The sequence below is a fragment of the Mercenaria mercenaria genome, chromosome 17 (genome assembly GCF_021730395.1).
Source record: "Mercenaria mercenaria strain notata chromosome 17, MADL_Memer_1, whole genome shotgun sequence".
In the NCBI taxonomy this organism is placed as follows: Eukaryota; Metazoa; Mollusca; class Bivalvia; order Venerida; family Veneridae; genus Mercenaria; species Mercenaria mercenaria.
In genome coordinates, this window is record NC_069377.1 from 54,906,350 (window position 1) to 54,931,773 (window position 25,424).

The following is a 25,424-nucleotide window of genomic DNA, read 5'->3' on the forward strand; positions in this document are numbered from 1 at the left end:
TTTCATTTAGATTTCTTCATTTCTTATAATCCCTTAATATCAAACGTAATTAAACGTTTGTATTTGTTACACTTAATTTTCTAAGCACAATTTGTTGTGATAACAGTCTGTACATTTTGACCCTTGCATTTTTTCATAACTGAAATACATTTGTTAAAATTTGTTCCACTTGTTCTACAGCGTGTTTTGAATTTCACGATGGGGCCTAATGGATTGAATAAAACGTTTTCAAATATAATAAAAATGTTCATAAAGGTAGCCCAAATTATATGTGTAAAACTATATATTTCCTTTAAGTATTCTCAACGAAACTGCAAAGGCGGTAAGAGTAGTACTAGCTGAAATGAAATAGATCTTGTCTGTACATACATTACCTTTGTTAATTAAACAATGGTGCCGAAGTATTACAGATATTCGTGACGTTGATGATATAAAACCTTGATGATTTGAAATTAGGGAAATATATGAAAACTTAAGTAAAATTATGATTTGTGTTCAATGGTACATTCTCATTTTGTGAGATACGAATTATTACACAGTGTCTCAAGCTTTGTATATGCCGTCCTTATCTTTTTGTCGTAACAGAAAGGAGAGAAATAGTACTTATTACATCGAGTACCTACCTTATCCCATTGTAAAATATATAAACCTTCGTTCTTCTATGGGTAGGGAATTAATGAGTTCACTCAATATCTCTGCCTATTCGACTCTCACAAAAGCTGGTGGTAGCAGACGTGAGGGGAGACATATTTCATTAGGTCTTATAAAGTGACTTGTTAAAACGGAGTCCGTTTTTGTGCCACTTTTTGTAGTTGCCTTCTATGCATCCAAAAAAATTTTCGTTTACATTTAGGTACTGTTACCAATGTATTAATTTTTACTGGACTATCCTCAGTACACTTTAGGTTAAATATATATTATCGAATGTGTTTTCCTAAGTGTGCTTACAAGTGATTCTGACCAAAAGGATCTAATAGTATAAGCCACCAATCAATAATGAGCCACAAGTTTTTGTATATAATAAGATATTCTAAACAAGAAGAATAGTTAAAATATTTCACAATACAGTGAATCAATAATTCCATGAAAGGCATCAATTATGAAAACTTATGAAATGAGCCAAATTCTTAATATTCATTAAATTTCATTTACTTTTACGTCTTTTATACTATTTTTATTTATTTTATTATATTTTGATATTAACAAAAAAATTGGTTCTTTATGTATAACACAAATTCTCATTTATGTTTTCTGAAAGCGGGTTAAGCGGAAAACTGATAGAATCGCTTCTAATTAAGTAAGCAACTTCTTGTTCATTTTAAGAGAAGAAGGTTACAGAAATCAATTTTTATCATGAACACGCATTTTCAGCACTTCAATTACTGACTTCAGTATTTAGCTTAAGTAATCAGACACGGATTGTTATTAAAGAGAAATGAAGTTGTTCAATCATTACAAAGAACAACCACATTTCCCAGGATTCGAACTAGTGAAAGTTCAGGAACACTGTTCAGATATATTGACCACAGTACACAACTGAAATGCTTTCCGAAAATCAACGTTAAAGACACTGATTCTGGTATGCCTGGTATGTGGCCTATGGAGATCATAAGGTCTGCGTATTGGCGATAAGGGCCAATACACAAGTCAGGACCATTGGTAGCCTTGCTTCTGTTTATCATAATAAGCTACTGTATAGCTACTGTGCAGTAAATAAATTGCAGGTGATATTTCTCACCTTTATAGCAAATCAGTTCTCACCTTTATAACGAGTTTAGAAAGCTTGATTGAATTAGGGCTAAATAAACAAAGTAATAAGATACAACAGTGTTTTATCATATTTTTAATAAAGTAAGTTTTTTAACAATTACATCTCATTATTGCTGTTTTTTATTATCAAAAATATAAAAAATGCATTCAGGCACATAGCTTTTAGAAGTAATAAATTATTGTGTATTTTGAACAATGATATATCTTTATTGCTGGATTTTATTATACATAAAAGAAAGTTAACATTATTTAGACAACACAAGAGGAATTAAGCATTTATAATATATAACATCCTTCTGTCTATATACCTTCTTTATCTATTAAAAATGCAACTGAACGCTTCTTTAATTTGTAATAAAATCCAGCAATTATCTTTTTTTTTCGTTTTTATTTTGTTACTTTTGTTAAAAAGATCATAATCATTGAATAAACAAACTTGTAATTTCTCTTATTAAGTTTTGAATAATTATTTTATAGTGAGAAATGCTTTGCTATAAGAGTTATAATTTAATTGGCCAGGACATTACTCAACATGACTGAGCAATCAAAATTAGTATCTTATCAATTAAAATAATTTTGTGTACATGCTGAAAAAAGACTAAAAAAACAACAGCATTTCAATTAATAAAATGCAAAACACAGGAAATAACCAATTTACCTGTAGGCAATAAAATTTATGATTCTCTGACAATAATTAGGCTACATGTCAAGTCTACAGGGGTTTTATGGACCCTTATCAGACTGGACCAGACAGGATCTTGTATATTGGGGATTAAAAAGTCTGGTATTTGGGGGGGGGGTCACTTATATAGGAGATTTTCTTTGCCTTTAAAGCAACAAATTTAACAAACAAAAAACTTCTATGTGAATTTCTATGTTGTCACAAAACTTCTGCATTACTACTTTATAAAGTGCAAGTGCTTACAGAGAAAATAGAAAACACGGCAATACACTATTTGCAGCTTTTGAGTATCTTTAATTCTTGTTCTAAGAGCTTGTTCTAACGTCAGTTCCAAGAATTGTTGTACATAATGAAATCTTAATGAAAGGATTTCTAACAAGTACGAGATGTTAGGTAGCTCTTACTAAATCTAATCCGCACTTCAATACACAATATTAATTTCGGAGATTTATCTATTTTTCAGAAATCCTCGTCAACAAAATCATCTGATCACTAAACGAATGATATTCAGGAATATTGGCAAAAACACGATCAAATTTTGTTTCTGGCAGGAAATACTTTATTTCATTCTTTTCCGTTTCTGTAATTGAAATATATCGAATTGAGTGCTAAAAATCGTGATTGCCTATTGCTTTGATGAATACACAGAATGACAACCTTAGACCTTGCAAGGATTGCAATAAAATGTTTTGCGCTATTACATGTCACGCGCTGATATACTCTCGAAGTTCTGATACAAGTGCACGTGTAATTATACAAAGTAATTAATTAATGCAGAAGTAAAAAGTGACCGAGTATTGCAGTGGTAATACGTAAGTCCCTACCGGAGGAAATATATTGTTAGCGTTCGTCCCTTGTGGTTGTTGATAACAGTGTTAGGACTAAAAATGCTTCAAGGTATTTAGGAGCTAAGAAACAAAAACTATTTTATTTACATTTAATAGTGACCTTGACCTACAAGCATAGATCATGTACACGACACATTGTCTCATCATGGGGAACATTTATGTGCAATACTGAGATAATCTGTCGATGCACATAAACGTTATGGAGTGGAAACAATTTTACTTGACCTTCAATAGTGACCTTGACCTTTAACCGACAACCATGGATCATGTGCGCGACACATAGTCTAATCATGTGGAACATTTATGTGTAGTAAAATCCTTCAATGCAATTAAAAGGCTTTATACTTGACCTTTAATTGTAACTTTGACTTCTGATTGATAGCCATGGGTAATGCAAACAACACAAAAACCCATCATCAGGGTATGGGAATCATATGAGTCTGTGTATAAAATGCACACTGACTGAGCGAATAAATACATATATAAATACAGATGATCACAAATAGCACTCTTTACACCTCAACAAGCCCTTAAATTATTGTACAACATTGAAAGTTTCCATGAAAAACATTAAACAAGAGGGCCATCTTGGCCCTAGGTCGCTCACCTGAGAAACGTACCATAACTGTGTAAACATGTTTGACCTAATGATTTCATGGACACAAATATTCTGGCCAATTTTCATTAAGATTGGATAAAAAAAGTGGTCTCCTGAGTTAAAACAAGTTTTTCATTTGATATGACTTAGTGACCTACTTTTTAACCACAGATAACCCATATTCAAACTTCATCTAGATTTCATAAAGGCACTCATTCTGACCAAATTTCATGAAAATCAATTGAAAAATACAGCCTCTATGGCATACTTTAGGTTTTTCTTTGATTTGACCTAGTGACCCACTTTTTAAACCAAGTTGACCCATATCAGAACTCAACCTAGATTTCATCAAGGCAATTGTTCTGACCGGATTCTATACAGATCAATTCAAAAATACAGCCTCTATCACAGACACAAGGTTTTTCTTTGATTTGACCAAGTAACCTACCTTTTGACCCCAAATAACCCATATTCAATCTCGACCTAGACTTCATCAAGGCAGTTATTCTGACTTAATTTCATGAAGATCAAATAAAATATACAGCCTCTAACACATACACAAGGTGTTATTTTATTTGACCTAGTGACCTAGTTTTTTACCCAAGATGACCCATATTCAAACTGGATCTAGATTTCATCAAAACTATTATTCTGACTATATTTCATAAAGATCAATTGAAAAATATAGCCTCTATCGCATACACAAGGTTTTTCTTTCATTTGACCTAGTGAGCTACTTTTTAACCTAAATTTCATCAAGGTAATTATTCTGACCAAGTTTCATGAAGATCAATTGAAAAGTACAGCCTCTATTGCATACACAAGGTTTTTCTTTGATTTGACTGGGTGACCTAGTTTTTAATCCCGGATGACCCATTTTTGAATTTGGTCTAGATTTTATCAAGGTTACCATTCTGACAAAATTTCATGAAGATCTGTTGAAAAATACAGCCTCTATCTCATACACAAGGTTTAACTTTGATTTGAACTAGTGACCTAGTTTTTTAACCCCGGATGACCTATATTCAAACTCAATCTAGATTTCATCAAGGCAATTATTTTGACCAATACTTAGGAAGATCAATTGAAAAATACAGCCTCTATCGTACACATAAGGTTTTTCTTTGATTTGATCTAGTGACCTAGTTAATGACCCCAGATAACCCATTTTCGAACTTGGCCTTGATTTTATCAAGGTTATCATTCTGACAAAATTTCAGATTTAATCTCGGCAATAATTCTGACCAAAATTCATGAAGATCAATCGAAAAATACAGCCCCTATCGCATACACAAGGTTTTTTTATGATTTGACCTAGTGACCTAGTTTTTGATCCCAGATGGCTCTGCTGTACTCTGAGTTTCCGGGAAATCTACTCATACCTTTTAATTATGATTACTTCAGTTCTCATTCATTTTATCTCAAATAATGACAACCATTACTGTACAGATTTCTTTCTATCTGTTACATTATACATATTTGCTCAGGATATAGCAGTTTTTGAAAATATTGACAAGCAGATTTCTATTCAATTCAATTGTATCTGTTAAACAAGAATTAAACAAGAGGGTCATGATGACCCTGGATCGCTCACCTGAGAAATATGAGCTACATGTTTCAAATGTCAAACTGATGATTTTTAGAAATTATTTGGAAGATTTTCCGATGTACAATCAATTAACCCCTGGGGCGGGGCCAATTTTACCCCGGGGGTCATGATTTCAACAAGGTTTGTAGAAGTCTACTAGGCAATGTTACATGTCAAATATCTAAGATCTAGGCCTTCTGGTTTATTTTTAGCAAATTTATGAAGTTTTCCCTATGTACAATCAAGTAACCCCTGGGGCTGGGTCAATTTGACCGTGGGGGGGGGGGGGGGGGTCAAGATTTGAACAAATTTTGTAGAGGTCCACTAGGCAATGCTACATGTCAAATATTTAAGCTCTAGGCCTTCTGGTTTATTTTTAGAAACTTTTGAAGATTTTTCTACGTACAATCAAGTAACCCCATGGAGCGGGGTCAATTTGACCCCAGGGGTCATGATTTGAACATATTTTGTAGAAGTCTTCTAGGCAATACTACATGTGAAATATCTAAGCTCTAGGCCTTCTGGTTTACTTTTAGATTTTTTTTTGAGGATTTTTCCTATGTAAAATCAAATGACCCCTGGGGCAGGGTCAATTTTGACCCCGGGGATCATGATTTGAACAAATTTTGTAAAGGTCCACTAGGCAATGCTACATGTCAAATATCTAAGCTCTAGGCCTTCTGGTTTATTTTTGAAAAAATTTTGAAGATTTTCCTATAGAAATTTATGTAAAATCAAGTGACCCCTGGGGCGGGGTCAATCTTGACTCCAGGGTCATGATTTGAACAATTTTAGTAGAGGTCCACTAGGCATGCTACAAATATCTAAGCTCTAAGGCTTCTGGTTTTTGAGAAGAAGATTTTTTAAGATTTTCCTATGTAAAATCAAGTGACCCTAGGGCGGGGTCAATTTTGACCCCGGGGTCATGATAGAGGCCGACTAGGCAATGCTTCACACCAAATATTTAAGCTCTAGGGCTTCTGGCTTTTGAGAAGAAGATTTTTAAAGTTTTTCCTTTCGTTTGCCATGGCAACCAGAGTTCTGCATGGAATTCAATTCTTTGAACAATTTTTGTAGAGCTTCACCCAAGGAACATTCCTGTGAAGTTTAGATGAAATTGGCCTAGCGGTTTATGAGGAGATGTCATTTAAAGTAAAAGTTTACGGACAACGGACGACGGACGACGGACTACTGACGCCGGACAGTGAGTGATCCTAATAGCTCACCCTGAGCCTTTGGCTACCACATCCATGTAAGAGGTTTTATTGTGAATTTCGGTTGCAAGATCCGATTTAAGTTACACATCGTTTTAAAAGTCTCAAGAGGTTTTTTGGGGAAGCTTAATGTATATTGAATAAATTTTTGATAATGTCCGAAATTTAGTTTTCCCTGCATCAAATAATGACCAAATACATAGATTTTTCGAAAACTGAAAATACATACACTTCTTTGATGTGCAATTTGGCTAAAAACAGTGACATGTACTTTGCAATAATAGATATTTCGATACATTTTAAACAACAATGATACTCGTAAAATTAGTAATTAATAGTAATGATATGCATGTTCGTAACAGATCTGAGAACATCATAGCGGCTGTATGGTACTTACATGTCTTAAGCTCATGTTATCCGATTGCCACAAGTTCCTCCCTTTTAATTTGAGTGTTTCTGGAATAGAAGAGAGGAATTGTTTAGCGAATGCAACAGAAATTCTAAAACGGAAATGGAAAGGCAAAATCAAACGACTTCTTAACAAACTGTTAGTAGCAAAGTGGTCCAAGGTCACCACCCTTTACTACTATTTTTAGTAAAGATGTTGATCATTTGAATAAAACTCAAGTAAAAAAGTACGGTGGTATGTTTAGGACATGCAATTGTTTATTTAGATTAGATTATCTCGTGCGCACGACATCTAATCTCGAGCGCTCGACATCTTATCTCGAGCGCTCGACATACTATCTCGTGCGCTCGACATCTTATATGGTGCGCTCGACATCTTATCGCGTGCGCTCGACATTTTATCTCGTGCGCACGACATCTTATCTTGAGCGATCAACATCTTATCTGGTGCGCTCGATATCTTTTCTCGAGCGATCAACACTTTTTCTCCGGCGCACGACATCTTTTCTCGAGCGATCAACATCTTATCTCGTGCGCACGAGATCTTATCTCGAGCGATCGACATCTTATCTCGAGCGCACGACATCTTATCTATTTATATTAAGGCCCTTTGTGTGTATTTAGGTCATCAGTAAAACATACGGACATAATTAGGGTTCCGTCTATTCCGACGTTATTTAAACTTCCCACAAGTACAAGTTTATCACAACATTTGGGAGAGCAGTGCACATAATTGTTCATTAAATGAACATAATCAATGATGCTTACTGCATGTTAGAATATCAACAAATCGCAATTCGACTGATAAATTAGCGCAGAAAAGTTATAAAATTGCATGCATGAATTAAGGGGAAACAAGGAAATTCTATAATATATGGGCGAAGCCTACATACTAATTTTTTTTGTCAAGGACTTAGATTTATTTCTTTGCGTCATCAATGAATTTTTGCTAAGATGTCGTGCGTACGAGATAAGATGTCGAGTGCTCGAGATAAGATGTCGTGTGTACGAGATAATATGTCGAGCGCTCGAGAGAAGATGTCGAGCGCTCGAGATAAGATGTCGTGCGTACGAGATAATATGTCGAGCGCTCGAGATATTATGTCGTACGCACGAATTAAGATGCCGATCGCTCAAGATAAGATGTCGTACGCACAAGATAAGATGTTGATCGCTCAAGATAAGATGTCGTGCGCACGAGATAATATGTTGAGCGCTCGAGATAAGATATCGAGCGCTCGAGATAAGATGGCGATCGCTCGAGATAAGATGTCGTTCGCACGAGATAAGATGTCGTGTGCACGAGATAAGATGTCGAGCGCTCGAGATAAGATGTAGTGCGCACGAGATAATTTAATCTTAAAATAAATAAATGCATGTCCTAAACATACCACCGTAAAAAAGACATTGATCCAGAGCAGTTTATCAGTGATGTATGTTAATACCTTGCTGAAAGAATATCGTTTAAACCTGGATCAATTAAAATCGATTGCAATGCACCAATAATGGCAGTATCATATGAGGTATGTATTTTTCACGACCATTACCGAAACAAGCTATTAAATGCTTTCACGGTCCCTGTGTCCTTGACTTATTGGTCTCCAAAACAACGAAGGTCATCTATTTGAAAAAACATAGTCATGCTATCAAGTTCGAATGTTCTGGGTCAAGTGGTTTTCAAGTTTTCATACAGAAACAGTTTTCAATGTTCAGGTCCCTATTATCTTTACATTTGATCTACTGATCCCAAACCAATGGGGTTTATCTACTCTATTAGCCCAATTATGCGATCAAGTTTGAATGTTCTGGGTCAAGTTGTTCTCCAGTTACCAAGCTGAAATGATTTTCAATGTTCAGATCCATGTGACTTTGATCTTTGACCTATTGGCTCCACAGATGATAGAAGTCATCTACTTTAAAAGCCTATGCTTTATTTTGCTTTTAGGTATGAATGCCAATGAAAATGTAGTTCACGTTTTAGTTTCAAAAGATCAAAAACTGAAAATTTTAAGTTAAACCTGACATTCGCAGAGACATGGGAACTTTGATATCTTATCTGTCACGTCAATGTGGCAATGTTAATGTTCTGAAATTCATTTTGATCACAATCTATATATCATTATACTTGTCAACAAGAAACGCGGCAATGCCACGAAACCAGGTTTTCAACACTTTTCATAAGAATAAAAAAGTATACCGAATCACAGTGCACAACTTTAAAGCACAACCCTAAACCTAACCCTAACCCTAACCCTAAACCCTAACCCTAACCCTAACCTAACACTAACCCTATTTTAGTAACAATGACCTTGACCTTGATCCCAGAAACCCCAAAATCAATCCCAAGCTACAACGTTATATAAGTTTTCTATACACAAAGTTTCATCATGATAGCTCATTCCGAAGTTAAGTTATTGACCGGAAACCCTTTTTCTATTTTAAGTAACAGTGACCTTGACCTTGATCCCAGAAACGCCAAAATCAATCCCAGCCTTTGTCTTGATATAAGCTACATACATACCAAGTTTTATTCAAATATCTTTACCGAAACAAAAGCTATTGAGCGGAAACCCTTTTTCTATTTTAAGTAACAGTGACCTTGATCTTGACCCCAGAAATTCCAAACTCAATCTCAGCCTTTGTCTTGATATAAGCTACATACATACCAAGTTTTATTCAAATATCTTTACCGAAACAAAAGTTATTGACCGGAAACACCAGTTTGACGCCGCCGCCCATCCGCCCGCCCGCCCAACGACATACCCCAATCTAATAACTCAGGTTTTCGTTGAAAACCTGGTTAAAAACCCTGTAAATGGACTATCTATCATATTTCTATAGGTTTATACTGTATAGAGATAATATACACCTTTATATGATATTATTTTAAGGTTAAAAATACGGATGCATCTTGCACATGAATCCGATCAGTTATAACAATGTTATGAGGCTACTATTACACCATTCCAAACACCCGTACATTCAGAGGATTTATACAGTCACTAGAAATAAGCGAATAAACATGTTTAAAAATACCAAGTAATGAAATTGGGCAAGATTATTCTGTTTTATAGACAGCCGCCGAAAGATATAATGACAACCAATATTAGGGAAAACGGTGCATTGCCATACTGCAATTTAGATTTTTTTAAGAGTATACAGATATTACTATTTTCAAAATATTAAACTTAAGATAAGACATAGTCAATATAAAAAAAACAACAAGTTTTATTATGAAAAAGAGGAATGTAAAATAAAAGAATAGGAAGCATTAAACAAATCTGAGGTATCAATTAACCTGCGAGATGTTTACAATTTCCTGTTCGTATTTTTGATTACGTGCAACGAGTAAATATAAAACACGATACTGTTTGCGTGCAGTATAGAATTTCTCTTGTAAAATTAGTTTATCTTAAGCATAACATACTTTATATTTAACAGTAAGTTGCATAATTGGCGGCTGAGAGAAACGCCACTGACAAAAAGAAAATTCAACACAGTGGATCGCCCATTTGTAAGAGTATATGCGTGCGTACGTCCATTTGTGTGCGCGTTAGTGCGTGCGTTTGTGTATGTTTTTCATTCACTTGCAATTGGTACCTGAAAGATAAACTATAAAAATATGAAAAATCGTACGAATAACCTTTATTAGGTCGTCTTCCTAACAATTGATAAAACTTCCTTACTTTTAGAGGTATTTGTACCTGATAGCAAAAGATAACTTCCTAAATCATTTCCAGTTGCCTGCACAGGTAAACACACATATAATTCAAGTAATGCCCTTCCGGACATTATTACATACAAGAGCGGGCATCTGGATATCCGGAAGCTAGCTAAATTGCTTACTCACATGACTAAGTATGATTATTATAACACATGAAATATGAAACTGTTCGAAGGTTATTTGTCTTCTCCAGTGTTGCGTTTGTAAATCATTTATTACACAAAAACAAAGACAGATTCAACAATCGACACGAAATGATATATCATCCTTAAATACAACTGATTTAAATATATTCTAAGTCATGTATATATAGGAAATTGGACTGTTTCATCGCCATAATATTTCTAATTATTGGATATGAACCATTATTCCAATTTTAATAGTTGAATGAGGAAAAACATAATTAACATAAATAAAACAACAATTAAAACAGTTATTTGCAAACATTTAATAAGAAAATTCAATGTCTATTCACTAGTTCTATTGTCATCCAACCAATAATTGATGTTTAAGCCTGAACTGTTCTAACATGGCATGATATACGAAATAACAAGCCGCCAAGCGGGGCAATATACGCCCGAAGGCTTACATCATAGGATTGGAGCAAAATTTTAAGAACTTGACTGTTGTAGCCCCAAAGGACTGGAACAACAAAAGGAAAACTTCAAAAAACAAATCTAAGTCCACAAAAAAAAATCAAAGTCTACAAAAAAATCCTTATCAGGTATAGGTATGTAAAGATACACCTTAAAATTGGAGGTACCATCCATGTTGTACCACAGAAAAGTGGTCTCGGTTTTTCCCTACGGCCAATAATAAAAAGTTTCAATATAAGCTATTTATAGTAACATAAAAGGGAAGTAATTAAAAAAAAATATTGTAAGTACAAAAAAAAAAGATCTGCCAAATAAAAACAAGACCACTGCAATGCAGAGCAATATACACAAAGCAAAGTCATATATGACCTTTGACCTTTAAATGTGACCTTGAACTTGAAGCGAGTCATCCGTAAGATGCGCTCTGCACATAGTTACAATGTGGTGAACATTTCTGCCAAGTTTCTTTGAAATCCTTCCAGCAGTTCAAGAGTTACAGAGCGGACACGAAACAAACTGATATGACTTTTGACCCCTAAGTGTGACCTTGACCTTGAAGCAAGTCATCCGGAACATGCGCTCTGCATGTTGTTTTGGTGTGGTGAACATTTGTGTCAGGTTTCTTTGAAATCCTTCAAAGGGTTCAAGAGTTACAGAGCGGACACGAAACAAACTGATATGACCTTTGACTCCTAAGTGTGACCTTGACCTTGAGGTGAGACATCCAAAACATGCAGTCTGCACATCGTCTCGGTGTGGTGAACATTTGTGTCAAGTTTCTTTGAAATCCTTCAAGGGGTTCAAGAGTTACAGAGCGGACACGAAAAATGATATGACTTTGATCCTAAGTGTGACCTTGACCTTGAAGTGAGACACTCAAACATAGGGTCTGCAATCGTCTCGGTGTGGTGAACATTTGTTTAAAGTTTCCTTGAAATCCTTCAAGGGGTTCAAGAGTTACAGAGCGGACACGAAATTGCTAACGGACAGACGGACGGACAGACGGACAGACGGACACCAGCGTCATAATATAATACATCCCTTCGGGCGTATAAAAAGTAAGTTAAACGATCATAGTGAAATGGTAAACATGAGGAAAAATAGCCAACCCAAGAAATATATTAAATGTTCTAGCAATCTGACTTATCAGCAAAACGTAAAATGCAAAAGGTAATAGCCGAGTTCAATCGCATATATCAGATTGAGACAGACCTATTGAAATCTCACAAGTGTAGATGTATAATGGGCATTTGAAAAAATGAGAGCAGTATAAACTTCCGAGTTCTGGAGAGTGAAAAAAAAAAACAACAACAAACAGAAAGCAACTGCTGTTGTGCCGATAGATGTGAGTTTTAACCCAGATACTATGTAACGTATTTAACATTTTGTTCTATTAAACCAATTTCCATAACGGTAACAGTTTTTGCTTGTCAATGAGTAAACAGAACATTTATTGTTTGACTGATTCTAAGAGTGTTAATCCTTTTAACATAGATTCTCTTTGAAAATTTGAAGGCTGATCTTTAACTTTCGGTACCAATTGATTATCCAAGACCCCATGAGTTGTTTATACTTATCACAATTGGGCAATATATACTATCACTATCATACGTAACAAAACCACTTAATAATAACTATTACTTAACTGCAAATAAGTGCAAGTTAATCATGTTTATTCTAGTTACTGACACAAGGTATTTAGGAAACTTGGAACAAACAAGTTTGTTTAGGTTCAAGATACGTATTACAATAATATGCCAAGTCATGAAGCTGATGAAAGGTATAGCAGGTACGCGGTGATTATTTCACCAATTGTTAAATCATGATTTCCTAAGTAAACGACATTGGTCTAGTAAATTAGATTTATATGCATAGAAAGCAATCAGGAAAAACAGTCGAAGACTTGGTTTGATTGAGTCTTTTCATGACAGGATTTGGAATGTACACCACCCATCACGTTATCTAGTACCAGCTTCAGTGGAACACACATTAAGTAAGCCGCTTTGTTAAACAGTGTATGACTGATCATCCTCATATTAAATTATGTGCAATTAATTAATTTATGTCAATAACATTTCTCCATTTCATGATTTAACACTACGAAATATGTACATTATTCTTAGTTATAAACATATGTTAAAAATAAACGTAAACACGTCTTAATTTCTTAAACTTAATTTACTAAGAACGTCTGTTCCGATTATACTTTGTGCACACTTGAATCATTGCAATTAAGTTTTGTCACCAACATTATCCTGTTTCACTTGTTCTTTTTTTTTGCAGTGCTTAAACTTATGTTAAATTTATTGTGATCTACACGTTATATCGGGTAATTACACCTTCAGAACATATCATAACTACTAATGATATGATAAATAATGCATTTTCGGATTATTATATTCCAATCAAACTAATGAGAACTGTATATTTTAGATATTGTTGATAGATATGTTTATCTTGGTATGGTGTTAAGTGAACATTTAGACTATAATATTATGACCAAGTTTGTGTCTCAGGCTGCAAGCAGAGCTTTAGGTGTTTTGATATTGTTTGGCGGTATGCCTCATCATGTGTACAAGAAATTATATGATTCTATGGTATGGCCGGTTGATGCTTATGAAGCTTCCATTTGGGGAACAACAAGATTTACTTGTACTGAAGCTGTTGAAAATCGTGCCATGCGCTATTTTCTTGGACCCCCAACTCTGCTGTGTCCGGAGATATGGGCTGGGACCCAGTATTTGTAAAACAATTGAAATCTATTGCTATTTATTGGTCAAGATTGTCAATTATTATTATTATTATTATTATTATTTACCAGATGTTTATAGCGCTCTTTTCATCTATAAAATAAACGTTCAAAAGCGCTGTACAAACTATATATCACAGAATGATATGGACATACAATGCAACAAAAAAAAATATACATCAACAATAAAAGGTATTTAGCCTGAATCAGGTTTTACTTTACATTTTAATTGTACTAGATATTTTAAAGAACAATAAACAATAGGAAATAATTTCTATTGCAAAGCTTGTTTTTCAGTGCAAAGTGAGTTTCAATAGACCTTGAAGAAAAAGTGTGTTTTCAATGATCGTTTGAAAGCATCCAAGCTTTCAGCGTCTCTAATGGTAGCCGGAAGAGCGTTCCATAATTTCGGTGCAGCTGATGAAAAACTACGACCGCCGTACCTCACAGTTTTGCTTTTTGGAACAACTAGTTGTTTTGAGTTGTTCTTGGATCTCAAATTTCTTGCTGGCTGTCTTTAACATAGACCGGTGATTGGTCATGCAATGCTTTGTGTGTGTGTGAACTAGAATCTTAAAGTCCACTCTATGAGTAACTGGTATCCAATGCAGTTCTTTTAATACCGGCGTAATGTGATCATAACGCGATATTCTCGTTATAATTCAAGCTGCAGTGTTCTGAAGACTTTGAAGTCTATTCAGCAAGACCTTCGGAACACCATACAAGAGCGCATTGCAATAATCAAGGCGTGAAGTGACGAGTGAATTTACTAGAGATTTTGTAGCATCTGTGTTTAGATTATAAGTCAGACAAGGCTTAATTTTTAAATCGCAAAATTCTGTTGTAGTACAGCAAATAGAAATTGTAGAAACTGGTATTTTAGTGTTAAAAGTTTATTTCGAAAATTTAATAGTGCTGACTATTGTGATTTTAGCTCTCCAGTTAATAAAAGAAAGACTAATTCATAATCTTACAACTTCTGCCATGGACTGTTACATAGATTACTGGGTAATGTCTGTACGCAGTATTTTAGGGAAAGATAGAAAAAGTAAAAATAAGTTGTGCTTATATAAAAAATTTAAATCTGATTTTGATAGTGAAAGATATGTTAACATGGTTTTACCGTATTGTCAAAGGGTGGCTTTAGCGAAATATAGAATGGGTGTAGCACCAATTCGCATTGAAATCGGAAGATATAAGAGACTTTATATCAGTGATAGGGTTTGCCAAATATGTAAGATAGAAGTAGAAGATCAGAAACATGTTCTCTTATATTGTTTTTTTGTATAATGATGTACGCCAGGTGTTGTTTGACAAAGCTACTAGTATATGTCCAAGTTTCAACAGGTATTCTGAAACTGAAAAAATATGCTTCTTTCTGTCAAATGAAAATATTGTTAAATACACTGCCAAAACCTGTTCAGAAATTTTAAAACTTAGAAAAAAATTGTATATACCACTAATATAGTTTGTTTTATATTTTATTGTAAACAGAGATGATGTTAACTTTTTAAACAAAAAGGAAAAGAGAAACACTAGTATGCGGTAAACATAGAAATTATGCTCTACTGCTTTGAAAAATGTTGAAATACACTGATGGAAAATTTACTAAACTTTTTCAATTGTATTTGTTTTTCATAGACTTTGGTCAAAGAAGTGCTATATAAATGACGTTTAAAAAGGGTTCTCTTCGAAAATGGCAGAATGTTGTATCTAAGTTTCTTATCCACGGATTAGTATGATAACCTTTGGAATTTTCAAAATTAGTCTTACCGATACTTTTATTTTGTGATCAAATTGTAAGGTCATTAAGCTATTGTTAGCTTAACTTTTCGAAGAAAAAGTAGAGCTATTGCACTCGCCCCAGCGTCGTCGTTGGTGTCGTCGTTGGTTATAGGTTTTGATAAAGTCTGATGTCTCTGTTGCTATCAAAGCTAAAGACTTGAAACTTAAAATAGCTATTTACTATCAAAGTCTACACCAGGCGAAACAATCCTCATAACTCTGGTTTGATTTTTGATGGAGTTCTGCCCCTTTTTGTCTTAGAATTGTTGGTTAAAGTGTTTGATAAAGTCGAATATCTCTGTTGCTATTGAAGATTTTGACTTGAAACTTAAAATAGTTATTTACTATCAGGGTTTACACCAAGAAAAACAATCCCCAAAACTTTGATTTGAATTTTGACACAGTTATGCCCCTTTAACTGGGATTGTTTTAGTTAAAAGTTTTTGGTAACATCAAATATCTCTGTTGCTATCGAGGCTATTGACTTGAAACTTAAAATAGTTATATAGAGATAGTACCTAAGTTTTTCAAATCATAGGTTTGAAGTTAAAAAGCTTTGAAATGAATACAAATGTCCATATATTTCTCAAAAACAGAAATATAGACAATATTTTAACCAGAAGTGTGGAGTTATGAGCATTTAATATTTTCATGTTAACGAAAAATTTGTGATCAAGGAAATGTAACTCTTCTTGAACATGGAGAGCATAAACATCAAAGGGACATAATATAGTCAATATTTTCTAATTGAGTGCATTTGATTTAACATTCAACTTTGATCTGGATTGATAAATAATGATCCATTATACTGTGTGCTAAAAATTTAGAACATCTGGAACAGTCTATTAACAGCAAAACTATACTTTAGCAGAATCTAAATAGTTAAGCTCTAACTGGGACTCGAACCCAGGACCTCTCACACCTAAGGCAGACACTCTACCACTTCCCTATTACAGCAGTAGCTAATAGCTATGCAGTTTAATTGCTGGAATACATTGCGTGAACTGGAACAATAATCGGTGAACTCCGGATTATCGGCGTATTCGTTTTGTTACCTAACGGCAATTTTTGTGTAAAGAAAAAATATAATCTAATGCTGCATACGTCATAATCGGTCAAATCTGCCCAAATTTCTCTGACGTGTTGTTCAGAGTATGAACTTACTAACTGGTAGTACCAGTGAAATATTACTTACACTGAATCTTTTATATTTGCCCTTTTTGCAGCTGTCGAACGGCAAAGACGGTGAGTTTTGTCCAAATATAAGTAATTATTTTACCAGTTTTGAGAGGATTTCAATTGATGGGAAATTACAGTTACAAACTAAATACCTTTCTGCAACACATGGAGTCATTAGCATTCACTGTCAGTCAGTATTATGACTAAGATCGACTGTCATTCATTCATTTCAAAGTTTCATAGACAGAGTCCGTTGTTTACATTTTTATCGTAACCGGTGCACTTGAAAAAATCACTTTAGTTTGAAAAATCAAAGTATGCGAAGAGCTATGGTACGGTCTCTAAGTTATATAGTGTCAAAGTCTACACCAGGATTTCTCCTGGTATGTATCCACATAACTCTGATTTGAATTTTGACAGAGCTATGCTCCTTTTAACTAAACATTTTGGTTAAAGTTTTCGATTAAGTCAAATATCTCTGTTACTGTCAAAGCTTTTGACTTGAAATTTAAAAAGGTTATTTACTATAAAAGTCTTCACCAGGAGGAACAACCTCCATAACTCTGATTTGAATTTTGAGAGTTATGTCACTTTTTAACTTAGATTTTTTTTACTACAGTATTTTAAAGTTTTCACTGGCAAAACTCTAATTCAGAGTCAAGCACTAAGAAAAGTCGAGCGCGCTGTCTTACGGACAGCTTTTGTATTAAATCGTAATAGAATTTTAGATTTTTAAAATGTTCGTAATATGCATGGATGTTTTAAATTTGTATACAGTCTCTTATAAATCAAATTTGATTGGTACTATACTTTGTCTGTAACTCTATTATTTGTGTTTGTATCGTTTGTCATGTATAGTAATGATATATATATTGAAACTGCCATTAAATCAATCGGTCATAAGGTAACTGTGGAATATCACTGCACTTAAAACAAAACCGATCATTCCATAGGAGTACTTTAACCTTAAGCCTGCTGGTGGCAAGTGGTTTTGCCTTTGCAACCTGTGCAGAGTGATCATGGTCTGCAATGTTCGCGATTCAGTCAGTAAATTTACTGTGAACAACACCCCTTTGAATAATAAATGGTTCTGCCCAGTCTGAATGATGGATCAGTACATTTAAGAAATTTAGCAGGGTAAGGGTTAATTGAATGATATAATGTCTGATGTGTATCCCAGTTACTTCGGGCTGCGAGGTCAATGAAAATTTTGTTTAATCAATGGTTCTGCGGTAACATAGATAAATAATGTTCATTATTTCGGTGATACACACACTGGAAAATTAGTGAATTTAATGATGGTGACAATCCAGCAGTTAATGTTTGATGATACGTACTGTTTGGGGGACATGAAAAATGAGTCTCTAGTTCTAGGTGTATGAAGTTCTAATTTCTTGTCATGGTGGAAAAGAAGAAATTCATTTCTTTGAACATCTTGGTCAATTATTCAACATAGGAGTTCATTTTAAGTTGGTGCTAGAAGGTATGAATAATGCATACCTGAAGTTGTACATTTCATTATCTCTCATGAACAGACTTAATGGGGCTATTCCGTTATTATTTTGCTTGGTTGCTTCTATACTTCCAAAGGATCTACAATTACATTTGATTAGAATTACAAACGCATTGTTGAAACTATCTCCGCATGGATGTTTGCACACGACCTTAGTTTAGGTAAAATGTATATTATCGAATGTGTTTTCATTCAGGTATCGATCCTCAAATGGATAACATTCTGATGCCTGGTGATCCCATGTTTCTGTATCATTTGAAAGAGTTGTGTCTGCTGAACAAGAATTAGTAAATAAGACGACCATAATAATATACAAAGATCACTGCAGAAATGTTTTTGACTGCGAAATGATAAATCTGGATTTCTGCTGAAGTGTCATTGAAAACTATAAATTAGAAAAATAAAACTTCTATAACATGTTTTTGTCATGTAACTTATATTTTCTTTAGACAATACACTTTCAAATGATACCAAACTTATACAAGCTTACTACGCTTCAATATTAGCACTGTTGTATAGAACTTACTTATTTGTGGACCGGATACATTAATTCTAACGAGCGTCTTTTTTTCAGACTAAAGGGATTTTATAGTACATATCACACCATGCATTCTCGTTGATGTTTTCTTGAAGTAGGTTTAATGGACAGTTAACACCAGCAGCATCAAATTCATGTTGAGAAAATAAGTTTACAGAAGTTCAGCGATAAATAAATATTTCATCATAGACACATTTCATGCACCTCGCGAAATTGATGAGATATAGATGGCTATTAAATAGAAATATTCATAAATCGTTGTTCATGAATCATATGACGGCATAAAAACTAAATGAGTAAATTGATTTTGTTTTAGCTCATTGCATTACTATAATTGTTTTGTCGCAGATGTATGTTGTTCACCGATTGTTTGTTCGATCTGTTGTTTTGCATTTGACATCCATTATGAAAAGTAAAGACGGTAGCTAAATTGCTTAAATTTAAGTTTACTTTACCAGTCACAAGGTTAAAGTCGACTGGATAGACCTGAAAATTACATGACATTGCATGTTTTATATGTCGTATTTGACCTTAGTATATAACTTAAATGTTTTAAAATAACAAATAAACAAAACAAACTAAATAAAGTAGCTTGTGCATTTCTCTGTCAACACAAAGCATTTTATTACCACTTTATTAAGTACAAGTGCTTATATAGGTTAGAAAGGTTAGAAAACATTGCAATTCACCTTTTTGTAGTTACTTCTGAGTGCCATTAACCCTTGTTCAAAGAGCTTGATCTAGCGTTAGTTCAAAGAATTGTCGGAGCTCATGAATTCCTCTTGAAAATATTCGTAATAAGTACGGGATGTTAAGTAGCTCTAAATGTTTCATAAATTAGTCTGGACAATCTTTGCGAACAGCTCCGTACACAATAACATTCATGAAGAGATAATATACAGAAACTTTGGTCAGTATAATGCGTTATGACAGAAAGTACTTCGTGTTTCATTTTGTGTGTTATGTGAAATCAGTCGAATTAAGCGTGCTGCAAAAACTGATTGTCACTTTGATTGTACCTTACAAGGACTGCGTTCAATTATACAATTTGACTATTTCTAACATTTTTTTCTCAAGTTATAAAACAGTTTATGCTGTTTCATAAACGTGTTTTTAAAACTAAACAAGCTGTGTAACAGAATTTATGTTTTATAGCATTTTTCATCTCATTATTTTCTGAAAAATACTTCCTAAACCTATGTTTGATCAATAACAGTCAGGATTAGACAAGGAGCATGCTACGTAATAATTGATTTGTAACAGGGATATTCTTCTTTATGTCGTTTAAATGCGTATTATTATAGACTCCGGCTGCGCCCTCGTGATACAATTCCTTCGCATCTGAACTCCAAACAATGATTTTATTCAAGATCAAATCACTATATTATAAATGAGATATATTATTTCGATTCTAACACGTTACCAAGGATTTTAACGTACATCCTCGAAGACATCTATAACATATTTGCCTGTTTTCTTTTGGTTTCATTTCCAGCGCGCCGCTATGCCGTTTGACGCTATGACGTTATAATTGTGACGTCAGCAAAATGACCTGTTGTTTATTCTAACACGATCCGATTCATTTTCCTATTAAACAAAGAAGGCAGAAAACAGGGAATTATTATACAACTAATCACTGTTCTGACGTCACAATTATTACGTCATGGCGTCAAACGGCACAGTGGCGCGCTGGAAAAGAAACCGATTGAAAACGGGCAAATATTTAATGAATGTCGTCAATGATGTACTTAAAAATCCTTGGTAACTATCACTCGGGCTGCGCCCTCGTGATATAATTCCTTCGCATCTGAACTCCAAACAATGATTTATTCAGTGACAAATCACTGGATGAGATATATTATTTCTTAAATAACACACAGTTTTCAACCTTCTTTGTTTAATAAGAATGGAAATTTAGCCAGAGCAACCAGAACAGCCAGAGTAGCCAGAAACCAACCCTAACCCTAACCCTAACCCTGGCTACTCTGGTTAAGTTCATGGGTATTGTTTGTTTTATAGGAAAATGGAACGGGTCGTGTTAGAATGATGTATAACGTCTGTTTGAATCTTGTAAAAGTAAAATCTGACGATAAACATATAACGAATTTGGTAAACCGAACAGTACGTGTTGTACCGAGCATAAAAGTACAACAAAAACTTCTTTCTCAAGTGTAGATGATTAACATTGGATCATAAACTCATTTTCCAGCAGCCATTAATTCTCTTCTTACTTTCAAACTTTATTAATAATTATTTGATCTTGTGAGGTCAGTGTCTACTACATTAAATTTCTACTTTCAACTATGGCAACTTTGAAAGTTATAACCATTCTGATTAATTGTTGTCTGGTCTCCAGTAATAGAATTTAATAAAACATTAATAACTTTCACATTCCGGCAGCCCGTTCTGGAAGATGCATCTTCAAGTTGCTTCTACGTTCAAAGCTACTATTACACAATACTATCAACGCCGAAACTTAGATCACAGGATTTTCTCGACTAAATCTACTTTGCCTATAAAATAGTTAAAGAGCTATTCAACAGCAAGTGATTGGAATTCTCCATTCGGCCACGGTGGCCATGACTGGCAATATTTAGACAATTATATAAAATGTAGTTCCGATGAAAATTACGTGCGTAAGCACTTTTATTGAATTTGATTTCGTATGCCTTGTAAGGATATAAGCCTAACAGAACTATGTAACGATGTGCATTACTTTTCACCTTGAAATAGTTCATTCTAACCACAAACTAATATAGCAAGTTACGTTTTGACGTTTTGAGTACTGATGAAACGATTTGTCACACATTTTCGCGATTTTACAGAAAAAGTCTCTTGTAAGAGATTGTTAATTAAAATCACTTCTTTCCGTCTCCATTTCTTAACTGCTGTTAAATAAGTAATTCAAGGCGGTCCATTTTCTTCATCTACTAAATTAGTTTGAATATGAACTGAACTTTCTCCTTCTGCAGGAAGTGCTGACATTCGTCTGCAGCTTATCCTATATTTGTTTCTGTCGTATTTCATGGCAACAGACTATATACCATTTCATGTAAAATGTATTTAACAAAGGCACATTGAGAGCATTTTTTAATACATTAATTATGTACTATATAAGGAACACAAATTTTACCTTAAGTAAAACCAGTCAAGATAACAAAGACAATCAGTTTTGATAAAAAACACAGACATGTTGCGAGATATTAATTAAAATTTGTTTGAAATAAAGCATTTTACAAAACTTGTCATCAGAAACTACTACATATTACTTCTTTTTCATTTTTTTTTCGCGCGGCGATATTCCAATTATCAGTTGTAGCACTATCATCTAAAATTCAGTGTTTCGGGATAACCTAGGCCTTGTACAAATATTGTTTTAACTTTTACAATTTAAGAAAAACAGTTTTAACAATTGATATAAATAGTTTTCGCAAGACAGTTTATTAAGTTTGCTCCAAGAAAACTGAACACAAACAAAAAACGTGAATTTAAATAGAACGCAATTAATTTTCATTGCTATTAGAAACGACTTGCGATTTTTTTAATTTGTTATCCTAGTTACGAGCATCCCGTGATGATAAAACAAAAACAGAATTATTGTAGTCGTAGTCTCGGGGAATCAGTTTCTACAAGAGTTTAGGTTTCACTATTCAATCTAATGATGTTAATGTCGTCTACGTTAGTGACTTCTGTTGAAGTTTATTACGAATTCAACAGTCATTATCAGAACACCATCATCTCAACTATATATAATTCATAGATATGTCTTTTTATATAATGAATTCTTGCATATATATTTGTAAAGAAATATTTATATTTTAGACCTAACTGACGCACTGGCACTCGACCAGAAAAAACAGTTCATGTTATACCCTGCCACTAGGTATACTAAAAGAACCATGGTCATTAGCGGGAAAATGTTATAACCTATTTTAACCTATAGCTCTAAGGTCAGGGTCACACTTAGAAGTTAAAAGTTAATAAGGTCTGTTTATTGTCCGGTCCATAACTCGGCTATACGTCAAGGGATTTTAAAATTATTTGGCATAAATGTTTCCTATAATGAGTTTATGTATTATATGCAAGCCTCAGACCCCTAGCTCCTAGGTCAAGGTCAACTTTGGAGATTATTAGTAGTTTTAATCTGGTCTGCAACCATTTTATGCATTGGTGTATATTTAATTCTAACACGATCAACAAAAAACCGACATACATGTAGAGCAAAATCTATCTCGGGTTATTCTGCAATAACCAACGCGCGTGCAATGACGTCATCCGATCCAGGTGCGTAGCACGGTCGTAAAAAGTAGTTACCATTTCTTCTAACACTGTTGATACTAGTATGTCGTGTTAGAATCGAAATAACAAGTCCCCAAGTGTGATTTGTAGTAGAATAACCCGAGTTTTTCGTTCTTATGCGAAACAATTTATCACTAAGGCCAACGGCCTTACGCATAAGAACTCAAAACACGGGTTATTCTACGATAAACCACGATCGGGAACTTATTATTTCTTAAATAACTTGGCATAAATATTCACTATTACAAGACATTGTGTGATGTGCAAAGGCCAATGTCACAGGCACACAAGTTAACTTTCTTTTTTTATTTGTACACACATGTACATGAATAAACGCTATTAACAATTGTAGACTTGTAGAATGCATTATAACTTTATGGTATATATAGGTAAATACAGCATCACTATGGTTGCAATGCATTAGGTTGATATGTATAGTGCCATTTATAATTCGAAGGGGTATTGACAGAAAATTTACTGACCGAATGGCGAACAGTGCAGGCTGATCTTGGTTTGTACTACGTTTTAACTTAACGAAATGAAAGCATAAAAAGAAACATTTATGTTCATCTGAGTAAGAATCTGACATGTGAAGTGTTCACTTGACTTTCTGAATGTTTTCAATTTCCGATTTGCTTGATTGATTGCTTGCAACAGGAAGACATAAAATTAGATAATGTTCGCGTGCAGTGTTGGACCAATGCACCACTTTGTCTGTTCTAAATTCAATTTCCAGAGCATGGAATCATTGATATTTTTAAGAAAATGACAGCTGTAAATCAATTATTGGTAGTCAGGCAACTGCGCTTTCAAATTGGACCGAGCTCTTTACATCAGGTCTCGAGTTGATGGCCGCGCAATATTTGCGTAAGCGAAATTGTATGTCAAATGATGCATTTTGGTTCACGTGATGAAAAGATATTTCTGCGTTTGCGCAAATTTTGCGTGTTGTAAATCTTTTACATGTGAACAACATATTATTTTTGCATTATGTTGCTTATTACCAAACTGGTTACAATTCCTTGCGTGTGTTTATTACATTTAAATAGAAACTCGTCCCAGGTCTTCGGATGAAAGGTAGAATTAAACTCAATAGCAAACATATGAGAATGAAATATATATATATGCCAAATTAATATTGTACTGTGTTTTAAAAAGTTATCTAGATATGAATTTTACATTTAATTCTTTTCATCGTTTTCCTTGAAAGTGACCTTAAATTTTTAAGCTGGGTCTTTTTAACTATGGTGGCCATATTTTTGACAAATACTAAAATTAGAACACTGTAGGAATATGATCACCTATGTAACATTTGTGATTTATTGAAAAAAACTTAGATATTAACATATACGTTTCTAAGGGGTCCACTTCGAAAAGAAAAATGTTTACGTCGTCATGTTGTTTAGGATTTTAATTAAGGTAACTTTACAACAGTGTACGAAATTCTCTAAAACCAGGTCAACAGTTTCTGCTTACAATTTCCTTCTTCATACAATCATGCCCTACGGCGGCCACCATAAATCAGACTGCTTATTTGAACAATCTTAATTATTAGACAATAAAGAAATATTTGTATGCTTTTATCTTTAATTCCAGTATGCAATGAAATAGTGCACAGATAACTTGGTAAAAAATGTTCCATTTGGTGAAGACTGTAGTACTTAACTATTTTTATTTACGCTTCATCAAAAAATAGCAGACAGGTGATTCTTCGACTATAATTAGACTAAAATGAAAGACCAAACGTGGAACAATGTTTTATTAAATTTGTTTCAATCATATAATACAAAACAACTTTCCACAAAATTAATTCATGACCTTAAGAAGTGGTTACTTTTTTTATTAGTTCGGTTAGCCAGTATAAAACCAACGATAAAATCGGCTATTTGCTAAATCTACTGTAACCTCTTTACTTCCCTTGTTCAACACAAGA

The 25,424-nt window shown here is 33.9% G+C and overlaps 1 protein-coding gene across 3 annotated transcripts in view; it reads right to left on the minus strand.

Moving 5' to 3' along the window:
* LOC123536056 (uncharacterized) overlaps nucleotides 1-25,424 on the minus strand; it is a 188,069-nt gene that overhangs the window by 78,325 nt on the left and 84,320 nt on the right. For all 3 annotated transcript variants that reach the window (XM_045318841.2, XM_045318842.2, XM_045318843.2), the window contains exon 3: nucleotides 7,098-7,156. The gene's annotated coding sequence lies outside the window, so the exon portion shown is untranslated. The remainder of the gene's footprint in view (nucleotides 1-7,097; nucleotides 7,157-25,424) is intronic.